Raw genomic sequence first — 13051 nt, 5'->3', positions numbered from 1 at the left:
AGGACTAGAGGGCATGAGTTGAAGCTACAGTGTGGTAAATTTAAAACGAATCGGAGAAAATTTTTCTTCACCCAACGTGTAATTAGACTCTGGAATTCATTGCCGGAGAACGTGGTACGGGCGGTTAGCTTGACGGAGTTTAAAAAGGGGTTAGATAGATTCCTAAAGGACAAGTCCATAGACCGCTATTAAATGGACTGGAAAAATTCCTCATTTTTAGGTATAACTTGTCTGGAATGTTTTTACGTTTGGGGAGCGTGCCAGGTGCCCTTGACCTGGATTGGCCACTGTCGGTGACAGGATGCTGGGCTAGATGGACCTTTGGTCTTTCCCAGTATGGCACTACTTATGTACTTATGTACTTATGTACCCCTCCCCAATCCCCTTCTCCCCTCTGGGCTCCCCCACCCCTCCCCAATCCCTTTCTCCCCTCTAGGCTCCCCCTCTCCCATCTGAGCACCCTCACCCCTCCCCAATCCCCTTCTCCCCTCTGGGCTCCCCTTCTCCCATCTGAGCCCCTCCCCCATGACCCGGTCCCGTCGTCTCCCCTCCGTCCAGGCTGACAGGGCCCTCTTCTCCTGCCACCAACCTGCCTGTTTTAAAAAAAATCCATGCAGCGATGCAGGCAGCGCTTCACGTCTGCCCTGTGTGTGCTGTAAAAGCTGAAAATCGCCTCACTGGCATCGGGCCTTCCCTCGCGATGTCCCACCCTCGAGGAAATAGGAAGTTACCTCAGGGCGGGACATTGTGAGGGAAGGCCCGACGCCAGCGAGGTGATTTTCAGCTTTTACAGCACATACAGGGCAGACGCGAAGCGCTGCCTGCCTGCGTCGCTGCGATGGATTTTTTTTTAAACAGGAAAAGTGGTGGCAGGAGATGACGGAGCACCCCCCACCCGCTGACACCCGGGGCGGACCGCCCCCACCGCCCCGCCCTTGCTACGCCACTGCGTTTTTCTATGTTGTTTGTCTGCAGCACATCCAAATCTCAAGGGGGCATGTTAAGGGTGGGATTTTTTGTTACATTTGTACCCCGCGCTTTCCCACTCATGGCAGGCTCAATGCGGCTTACATATTGTATACAGGTACTTATTTGTACCTGGGGCAATGGAGGGTTAAGTGACTTGCCCAGAGTCACAAGGAGCTGCCTGTGCCTGAAGTGGGAATCAAACTCAATTCCTCAATTCCCCAGGGCACTCCTAAGACTTGGACGTTTTTCAGCCATAACGGAACAAAACAAATACATCCAGGACTAAAACTAATACATTTTGGTTTAGACCTGTTTTAATAATGACTAAAGATTGAGAAAATGCCCACTAAATACAACGCATTATCAGTAATCCAATATTCCTATGTAATACACAGCTTAGTAAATGATTACTGTATTATATATTTTTTTGTTTTTTTCCTTTTTCTTCAGACCATCAGAGGTAGACCCAAGGTCACTTGTTATTCACCATATCACTATTTATATATGGTGACAGGGTTCATACCCTTCTCGTCATCAGTCGCTGATGTTTATATATTCATAGCATTCATATATTTTGACAAATTTTTCTATTTTCAAAAATCTCTTATATATATATCCATAAGGAAATGAAATGAACTTCTTTTACTTAGCTTTTATGAATCTTGATATCATGTCAAGCTGAAAGGTGGGGCTGGATACCGACATGTGTTTCGCCAGCACAGCTTTTTCAAGGTATGCCCCTATTATGTCTCGGATCGAGTACCCCGTCAGGGGGTTTGAATAGTGGATACTCGATCCGAGACATAAAGGGGCATACCTTGAAAAAGCTGTGCTGGCGAAACACGTGTCGGTATGCAGTACAGAGAACTAATTTGTAGCTGTGCACAAGTCCCTCCACAGGAATTGCAGTACGGAACAAATTGAGCTTGCTTATTGATCAGCAAAGCCTTAATTGGATTATGATTCTGTATTAATAAATTTGAATCTCTTTTATACATCTGCTTTCCTGTGTTAAATTTTTACACATACAAAGTGAGACAAAGAATGATCAGCCATAGTGTTGTGAACTCACTAAAACTTTAGGAAAACTGGGGATAAGCCCCAAGATTATCCTCCTGAGGTAATCCTAGATGAGGTCTCAGGGGTTTAAACACAGTGCAGCTGTAAATCTGGCCTTTTTCAATTATTTCTCTTTCTGGCCATGATATGGTATTTATATTCCACCAACTCCCCAGAAGCAGATTCAAAGTAAATTACAAAATAACCAAGAAAACAGAGAGAAAAATTAACCTAATAAAAATTTACTAAAAAGATAATGGGCCCTGTTTACTAAGCCACGCTGCAGGTGCACTAATGTTTTTAGCACACGCTAACACTAGAGACACCCATAGAAAGATATGGGTGTCTCTAGCATTAGTGCGTGCTAATTTTTAGTGCTATGGATGTCTCTAGCATAAGCACATGTTAATTTTTATCGTGCTAAAAATGCTAGCACGCCTTAGTAAACAAGGCCCTTAAGTTTTTAACTCCTTTCTAAAAGTTAGGTAAGAAGGTAACCTTTTCAGCACTGGTGGTAAGGCACACCAAATGTGAACTGCCTGATATGTAAAGGATTTTTTCAAAAAAGTTTTATGAAAACAATCCTGTGAAGTATTCTGGACATGTACCATCAAATAATTTAGAAGTCGAACAGGCCAGTTTACAAGTCACACATGCCTGAAAAGGTAACCAATGCAACTTGATCAAGGAGGGAGTTGCCCTGTCAAACTTCTTAAGACAAAATATCTTTTAATCAAGACGAAATATAATCTTAGCTGCAACATCCTCTCAGGGGTAGACTGACCATTCGGGCAACTGGGCAGTGCCCGAGGGCCCTGAGGCTCTAAGTGACCCAGAGGCTCTGTCCGATTGCCCACTGCCGCACACTACAGCCACCATGGGGCCCTGGTGGTCTAGTGGCCGCTGCCACTATTCTCTCTGGTTGCACCGCTCTGTTTACAAAATGGCTGCTGAGACCACCGTGGGAAGTCTCAGCAGCCATTTTGTAAACATAGCGCCACGCCAGGCAGAGTAGATGCTGCGGGTGGGCAGGAAAGGGGGGATTTATTTCCTGCCCCCAAAGAAGCCACAGCTGCTAGACCACAAGGGCCCTTCAAGGTGTGTGTGGGGGGGGGGGGGGACAGTGGCAACACGGTGAGAGGGAGGCAGCATGGCGGGGGTAGTGGCACTGGTGGCAGCGGCAGCAGCATAGCGGGGGGGTGAAGCGGCAGCAGCATGGCAGGGGGGCCCAGAGTACTCTCAGTCCGCCCCTGCATCCTCTTATTTATTTTCTTCAATTCATTCATTCATAGTCGGCTGGATAACAAAAACAGTCAATGACTTGTTCAAAATAGGTATATTACCTACAGAAATGGGTCAAATAGCTTTGACTCCTATTCCTGAGGCTTCCAATTTAGATCTGACAGTTTAGCCCATATAAGCACATAAGCACTGCCACGCTGGGAAAAAAACAAAGGTCCATCAAGCCCAGCACTGTCTCCGACAGCGGCCAATCCAGGCCCCAAGAACCTGGCAAAATACACAAAATTTAATAACGATCAATGGACTTTTCCTTCAGAAATCTGTCCAGACCCCCTTTAAACTCAGCAAGGCCAGCTGCCATCACTACCTTCTCCGGCAATGAGTTCCAGAGTCTAACTATGCGCTGAGTAAAGAAAAACTCTCTCTGATTTGTTTTAAACCTACCACACTCTAATTTCATCTTGTGTCCCCTGGTTCTATTATTGTTAGAAAGCGTAAACAAACGCTTCACATCTGTCCGCTCTATCCCGCTCATTATTTTGTAAACCTCTATCATATCACCTCTCAGCCGCCTTCTCTCCAGGCTAAAGAGTCCTAGCCGTCTTAACCTCTCCTCATAGGGTAGTTGTCCCATCCCTTTTATCATTTTTGTTGCCCTTCTCTGCACCTTCTCCAATTCCTTTATATCTTTTTTGAGATGAGGTGACCAGAACTGAACACAATACTCCAGGTGCAGTCGCACCATGGAGCGATATAACGGCATTATAACATCCTCATACTTGGTTTCCATCCCTTTTCTAATAATACTCAACATTCTGTTCGCCTTCTTAGCCGCCGCAGCACATTGAGCAGAAGATTTCAACGTCCTATCCACGATGACTCCCAGATCCCTTTCTTGGTCCGTAACTCCTAACGCGGAACCTTGCATAACATAGCTGTAATTCGGGTTCCTCCTTCCCACATGCATCACTTTGCACTTATCAACGCTGAACTTCATCTGCCATTTGGATGCCCAATCCCCCAGTCTCACAAGGTCTTCTCGTAATTTTTCACACTCCTCCCGCGACGAGACGACCCTGGATAATTTTGTGTCATCTGCTAATTTAATTACCTCACTAGTTACTCCCATCTCGAAGTCATTTATAAATATGTTAAAAAGCAGCGGTCCCAGCACAGACTCCTGAGGGACCCCACTAACCACCCTTCTTCATCGAGAATAATGGCCATTTAACCCTACTCTCTGCAATTTGACATCTCTGCTGCCTTTGACGCAGTAGATCATGGTCTGTTGTTGGAGAGGCTGAGTGAGATTGGGCTGACTGGATCAGTGTTCAATTGGTTTCAAGATTTTTTAGTTAACAGGAGGAGTGTGGTAGCCGTGTTAGTCCACTCTTAAGGTTATCAATAGAAATCAAACAAAATAAAACATGGAAAAGAAAATAAGATGATACCTTTTTTATTGGACATAACTTAATACATTTCTTGATCACCTAAAGAAACTCATACCAAACCAGCCTGCTGTGGGCACATTCTACATACTACCCAAGATCCACAAACCGGGAAACCCTGACAGACCAATCGTATCAGGTATTGGCACACTCACGGAAGAAATATCTGGATTCATAGAGGGAATTCTGAAACCTCTCGTACACAAAACTAACAGCTTCATACAAGACACCACAGACTTTCTGAATAAATTGAAAAATATCAAGCAACTACCACCTAACACCCTTCTGGTCACGATGGATGTAGAATCACTATACAGCAACATTCCACATGCGGATGGCATAGCTGCATGTGGAAGACTCCTAAAAAAATCCACACTGGACCATCAATACTCACCAGAAACTATTACAAAATTAATCACATTCATTTTAACTCACAACTACTTCCGCTTTAACAATGATATCTATCTACAAATAATGGGCACCAGGACAGCACCCCAATTTGCCAACCTTTTTATGGCTGAGCTGGAAAAGACATTTCTGAATACACACCAGACCAAACCTCTAAAATACTACCGGTACATCGATGACATTTTTATGATTTGGACGGAGGGTGAAGAAACTCTGAAACAATTTTATTCTGCCTTCAATACATACCATCCTACAATCAGATTCAAAATTGACTACTCCCCAGAAAAAGTCAATTTTTTGGACACCACGGTCTCAATCAGTGATGGCTGTATACAAACATCTATATACAAGAAACCCATAGACAGATGCAGCTACCTCCACAACTCCAGCTTCCATCCTTCACATACAAAAAGATCCATCATTTACAGCCAAGCCACAAGATACCACCGTATCTGCTCTGACCCAGGGGACAGAGACAGACACCTTAAAAGCCTGACTGCATCCTTCAAACACAAAGGCTACAACCCCAAAATAATCTCCAAGAATACTGCCTCCTCCCTCAAAACACCCAGGGAGAATCTGCTACAGTACAAGGAGAAAAAATCCACAGACAGAATCCCCCTTGTAGTGACATACAATCCAGAGCTGGAAAAACTGAGGAAAATCATAAGAGATCTACAACCTATACTCCAGGAGGATGAATTACTGAAAGAGATATTCCCATCCCCACCAGTACTGGCCTTCCGACAGCCACCCAACTTAAAACACAAGCTAATCAGAAGTAAACTTCCATCACAGACTGAAAAGGAACAGAAGGGCATACTTCCCTGTAATTTATCCAGTTGCAAACTATGCCAAAATATTTCACAGGACCCCAAAGTCATCCACAAAGGAAAGATATTCAACATAAAGGGATCTTTCATTTGCTCATCTTCCAATGTGGTATATATCATTCAGTGTAAAAAATGTAACGAAGGATGCTATATTGGAGAAAAAGGCCAGATGCTTAAGACAAGATTCAATTTACATAGACATCACATGAACAATACTGGTGTCAGTAGGGTTCCCACACCTGTTGGTCAACATTTTACAGGACCAGGACACTGTACCAGTGACTTCACAGTGAGAATCCTGAAAGGTAACTTTAAAACCATACAAGAACGTAAGACCTTTGAAGTCAGAATGATTGAATATTTTAACACCCAACAGAAAGGACTTAACAAGGATCTGGGGTTCCTAGCCCATTATAAACCATAAAGCTGTATGTCTCTGTTGATCACCCCACCCCTCACCTATCCACACCCATCCTGTTAGAATATCAATGATATGCTTTGATGTTCCCATGCATACCTCCTACCAACCCCCATCCTCCCACCCTGTCAGACTGTCATAGTAATGCTTGAATGTTTTCACTTATATACACTGTCAGCTAGCACATTTGCTTATTTCCGATCTGACGAAGAAGGGCAACCTTCGAAAGCTAATCAAGAAATGTATTAAGTTATGTCCAATAAAAAAGGTATCAGCTTATTTTCTTTTCCATGTTTTATTTTGTTTGATTTCTAATGATTAGTTAACAGGAGCTATTGTGTCTGTAAGAATAATGAAACGTCCCAATTCTGGGTTCCAGTCTGCAGGGTGCCTCAGGGCTCTCTGCTCTTACCACTTCTTTGCAACCTGTTCATATCATCTCTTGGAACAATTAGTCTGGGGAAAGATGAATTATTATTATCATATGCAGATGATATTTTTATGCTAGTACCAGCTTATGATGATTTGTTTATAACTGCTACAAGGCTAACTTCCTGTTTAGATCGTATTCAAAATTGGGCTATAGGTAATAAAATTGAACAAGAATAAAACAAAGTTATTGTGATTTCATGACTCCAATGTCAATGTTCCTAGTAAGATAACCCTGCCTTCTGGCTTGTCTTTTCCTGTTGAAAAGGAATCTAGGGTATCCTCTTGAATCACAAATTAATCATTTGTGGCAGAAAACATTTTTTAAACTTATTGGTTAGATCTTACTTTGATCAGACCACCTTTGCTTTGTTAGTTCAGATGTTAGTTCTTTCCCATATTGATTATTGCAATTCTCTGTATTTGGGATTATCAACTAAGCTAATGCCTAAACTCCAATTTATCCAAACATCTGTTCGTCTAATTTTTAGGTTAATAAAGTTTGATAGGGTTACTTCCTTTTTGCAGTTATTACTTGGGCTTCCTGTATGTAAACGAGTACTATTTAAAGCTGCTTGCTTATTATTTCAAATATTATATGGTCTTAATCAACATGTTCAAAGATGTCTTATTCTGTCACTCTGTGCGACTACAATAAGCTTTGGTACTTTGCACTCCAAATGCTAGGAGTGTCCGTTTTCTTACATATTTTTAAAACTCTTTATTTTCTTTCATTGAAGTTCCATTTTGTAATTCCTTACCAGTTCTAATATGTTTGGAACCTTTTTTATATTGTTTGTAGGAAGAAATTGAAAACTTTTATTATTTGATAACTGAAGGTTTATTTGTTTTATTGAGTTTGTATTCAATGTTATTCACTGACCCCCCCCCCCCCCCCCCCCCCCCCACCAAATTCTATATATGGCGCCTTAAGTTCAGCACATGCTAATTTGGCCACATGACCAAATTGCGTGCTCAACTTAACAAGCTGATCAGTGCTAACTGGTACTTAACCAATTAGCGGCACTAATTGGCTTTAATTAGCAATTACACGCACAACTTTTTAGTTGTATTCTATAACATGATGCACATAGATTTTCATGTGTACGGCCGAAAAGGAGGCATAGCCACAAGCATGGAATGGGTGAATTGGGGGCATTTCAAAAAACTATGTGGGCCTTTTACAAAGGCACACAAATGTCTTTAATGTGCGCTAAAAATAAGAGTGCACTAAACGCTAGAGATGCCATTATATGTGCATCTCTAGTGTTTACCGCATGCTAATCATTAATACATGCTAAAAATGCTACTGCGCCTTTGTAAAAGACCCCCTATGTGAACAGTTATGGAATACACCCGATCTGCCTAACTTAGGTACAGGTATTTAAGCCTGGTTTTAGGTGGCCTAAATGAATGCGCCTAAATTTTAGTTGCAAGAGTGGCACGTGAGCACATTCTATAAACTACTTGTAACTTTAGGCGTCGTTTATAAAATCAACTAACCATGTGGCTTTTTGGCACTGATTTTTAAGGCGTCATTTATAGAATTTGGCCGTGAATCTGTATATTTTGAGATGTTCCTTTCTTATTGATTTGTTGTAAAACCATGGAGAACCATTCTGGGGATAAAGCGGTATATAAAAAATAAATTGATATTAATATTCTGAAGCATCTGAAGTTTTGAAGTCAACTGATCAGAGAGAGAACAATATGGTCCATTACTGTAATGCAAGTGAGACAAGATAAGTGCTTGAATTAAAATAAAAAGTTTCTCAGCAAACAGGAAACGCATGTCGTGACACTGTCAAAGTAAAAAAAAAAAAAGTATGAAAGATAGTGTTGTATCTAAATAAACTCCTCAAATTTTTAAAGTTTGCTCTACTTTCAATGAAAGATTACCAGAAAAAGTTAAAACCTCTGGCACTGAAACTACACATTGATTCAACCAAAGTGGCCATGCGCTAATCTTAGTATTAGCGTGTGGCCACTGGAAAAAAATGAACACGGGAGCTTTTATTGCCTCCTATATAGGAGGTGCTAAGGGCTCCCGCGTTAAGTCAGTGTTACTCACGAATGTCAGCACTAGCTGAATAGCACTTCCACACCCATTCTCCACCTCCGACACACTCCCTCCACAAGAAAAAATGAATAAAATATATATTTCCTGGTTAGACCACACAAATGGCAAAACTAATGTAAAACGCTTTACTGTGTCCTGCATTATGCCATTTTTTCAGTTAAACTTGCATTGGCGCTTAATGCAGTTTAATAAAAGAGCCCCTCTGTGTCTTTTTTGGTCCCCCCCCCCTCTCCCCCCGCTAAATTAGATCCCAATATGTTAAGCTTTCAGAGAGTTATTTTGCCCCAGAAAGCCAAACATTTTCATCCCTTTATGTACAGTATCTTTCAACAATCCATTGGATTGGAAAGAATAAAAAGGCCTCACTGCAAAAAAATGTTACCCTACATCAGTGATGGCAAACCTTTCAGAGACCGAGTGCCCAAACAGCAACCCAAAATCGAATTATTTATCGCAAAGTGCCGGTACTCATTATGGGTGGGGTTACCACATATGACTCCACCCCTATGATAGCCACACCCCCTACACCAGCCATGGCGCATATAAACAGACATCATTGAAAATATTATACTAGTATAGGAGGAAAAAATAACATGATTTTTTTTCATTATAAATCATTTCTGTAAGCTGTTACAGCTCCAGTATACCCAGTGCAAAATAAGACAGCAGATGTAAATTCTCAAATTGGACGTATTCCAAACACTAAAATGAAAATAAAATGATTTTTTTCTACCTTTGTCTGGTGATTTTGTTTTTCTATCCATATTGGTCCAGTCTCTAATTCTGCTGCTATCTGTTCTCTTAACTCTGTTTCCAGGGCTTCCTTTCCATTTATTTCTTTACTTCCCTCCTTTCTTCTTCATTTCTTGCCCTCCATCCATGTCCAGCAACCCTCCTCTCCCCTCCAGCCACCCATGTCCAGCCACCCTCCTCTCCCCCTGCCCTCCCTCCCAGCACCCAGTATCAGGCCTGCCTCCCTCCCACTCAACACCAGGCCTGCCGCCCTCCCTCCCAGCACCCAGCAGCATCTAGCCTCCTTCCCTCCAACCCACCCAGCACCAGGCCTGCCTCCCGCCCTCCCTCCAACCCAACAAGCATCAGGCCACCCGTCCTCCCTCCCTCCCAGCACCAGGAACCTCCCCTCCTCCTGTGAAATTTAAAAAGCGTACCATCCTCGGGGTTAAGGCAGCGTGCAGTGGCAGCGAAGCGTGTGTTCTTCGCTCGGCGCGCCTTCGGCCTTCCTTTCTGTCTCTCAAGCTCTGGTCCCGCCTATGAGGGGTGGGACCAGAGCTTGAGAGACAGAAGGGAAGGCCAAAGGCGCGCCGAGCGAAGAACATGCGCTTCGCTGCCTCTGCACGCTGCCTTAATCCCGAGGACGGTACGCTTTTTAAATTTCACAGGAGGAGGGGGGTTCCTGGTGCTGGGAGGGAGGGAGGGCAGGAGGCGGCGAACTGGTGTTCGGAGGGAGGGAGCGTGGGCGGACCAGCGACGGCACGCGTGCCAAAGGAGAGGGCTCTGCGTGCCCTCTCTGGCACGCGTGCCATAGGTTTGCCATCACAGCCCTAGATCCTAGCAGAACAATAAACCTCCTTGTGGGAAAACAGAATAAGATGGACGTCTAGAGAACCCTACACAGAACTACACACAGGGCAAAATTAACCCTCTGGTGGGCCCTAGGCAAAGAAGCGCATCCCTTCACCCTTTGAAATATAGATGCATTTTATAAATCCCACAAATCCCATTCTTTCCCTCATGCTTCTACAGAGGAGGAAGTATCGCCCACTAATTCCTCCTGCTGATTTGTGAGCAAAGCAAAGGAGTTAGGAAGAACAGACAGACCTCTGAGGGCAATGATGGCTCTTGTCCCCCCCCCCCCCCCCCCCCCCCCCCCACATACTCTTATTTCTGCCATCAGCTGACTTACCAAGGCAAAAATCTACCTAGCGAACCACTGAATTAGAACATCTAAAAAGACCCCTCCTAAACATTTGGGCCCTAGGCACATATCTACTTTGCCTATGCCTTAATCCTGCCCTGACTACACATCAGCAAAATACAGCACAGATTCTCACCAAATAATGAAAAAAATAAACAAACAACCAGACCCCAAAAATGAAAATATGCAAACCAAATTAACTTGTAAACCTCAAGAACCCAAATTATACATGCATGCAACACAGGAAAAATAGAAATAAATATATTTTTCTCTTGCACTGAGCAAAATCCAAAAACAGATACATATTAACCAAAATTGATATAGCCCAACTACTAAACTGAAAATAAGGGCTGCCGAGAGGGGGGGGGGGGGGGCAAAATTCCCAAGGGTGGCCCGGCACCAGTGTCTCTCTCTCTCTCTCCTGCTCCTGACGGGACCTGGGTGATTGTGTCCCGACAGGAGAAGGAGGGAGAAAACTCTGACGCCGGGCCCTCCTTGGAGGCTGGGGAGGACCTGAAGGAACAGACACAGCAGGCTGCTCTTCTTGACAGTCTGCCACATTGCCTTGCCCTGCAGCTGCTTTTCCCCTCAGGCTGCACATGCGTGACCTGAGAGAAAGAGCAGCCATAGGGGACGGTCACGTGGTAGAAGGGAAGAAAAGCAGCGCTGGAGGATGAACTCTTCTGCTGGCGGGGCCTTCAGATCCCTGCCAGCCAAGGTACTTAACAGTTATGGTGACCAGGTGGGCGGGCGGCAGCAGCAGCAGCAGCGAACAGGGAGGCTGGGGTGGCGGCGGCGACAGCAGTAGCGATCGGGGAAGCGGCAGCAACAATCCTGGGGGTGGGGCCTGACAGCGACCTTGCCCTGGGCCTGCCTCAGTCTCTCGGCGGCCCTGCTGAAAATAAAATCTTTTCTAACTGTATTGTAAGAGCAGTTTATATTTATAATTGAATTTGTTCAATCCATATCCCTATGTCTTGTGTTTATTCCTTCTCTGGTATATTCTGTCCATTTACCACTTCCTCTTTCTCCTTTTGTCTTATACATTTCCTTCCTTATTTTTACCTCCGACATTGATCCACTGATCTTTTCCTTCACTTTTCCTTTTACTTTCTTCTCGCACTCTTTCATCCCTCCAGCATGTTCTAAAGCAGAGGTGGAAGAAGTCTTGACTATCTCTCTCTCCAGCATGTTCTAAAGCAGAGGTGGAAGAAGAAGTCCTGAATCTCTCTCTCTTTCTCACACATGGAGTGGGAATTTTAGAAAGGACGTACAATTCAGAATATGGGTGTCCATGTCTCATGTATTTTGGAACAGGAAATGCTGACATGCAGCCTGTTCTAAAATGCTGAGAAATGTATGTCCAAGTTCTGGCTACATCCAGCATGAACACCTATTCAACAAACTGAAACATCCAAACTATAAACAGGCCAAAACAAAGGATATAGACATTATGTAGGAGCAGAGGATCGTCTATATTATAAAATGGCCTACAGCCCCCTATATGAAGGAACAGTTTAATGGTTAGAGCATCCTACAGAGAATGAGAGGTTGCCAGTTTAAGTCCTACTGTAGCTTTTTGTAATTTTTTTCCAATTTGTGAGCCCTCCAGGGATAAACAAACCTACTGTGACTTTCCTTATCCCATTCAGTTGAGAACTGCTCAATCTGAGGAGCTTTCTGTAACTTGGACGTATCAAGTACCAGGTCTAAATCTTTTTAAACGTGGATGTCCCTTCCCTTTTTGCAATCAGAGTTGGACATCCATCTTTTGGCCCCTCCCAAGGCCCACCCAATGCATGCCCAGACCACGCTCCCTTGCCATATTGACATACAGAAGTTTTAGATGTCCGTATTCTGGCTTTATAAAAATCGATATCTGGACATCCATGCAATATGAATGTGTAAATGCCAGTTTTCAAACATCCAAAACACAAATAGAGCTGTCCCTCCATAAAATCAGAGCAGTTTACAATACAATAAACAAATTCAAGGAAAATAAACTGTATAGACAGAACAAAAGTATATATATATATATATATATATAAGGAAGAGGCTATCCTACCCTGGTTAGGCCCCTAGAGGGCGCTGTTCCCCTAAAATGTCCAGGGAGAAGGGCTGGGTGAGTCACAAAAGGGAGCCAGTAAGGAGTGTATAGCAGGAGGTCTCTAGGACCGAGGAGAGTCCTGGAGATAGAAACAGGTGCAGCAGGTTATGGGCTGGGTTGGC

Source organism: Microcaecilia unicolor, chromosome 9 (assembly GCF_901765095.1).
Source record: "Microcaecilia unicolor chromosome 9, aMicUni1.1, whole genome shotgun sequence".
Lineage (NCBI taxonomy): Eukaryota > Metazoa > Chordata > Amphibia > Gymnophiona > Siphonopidae > Microcaecilia > Microcaecilia unicolor.
This window is presented reverse-complemented; position numbering follows the sequence as displayed.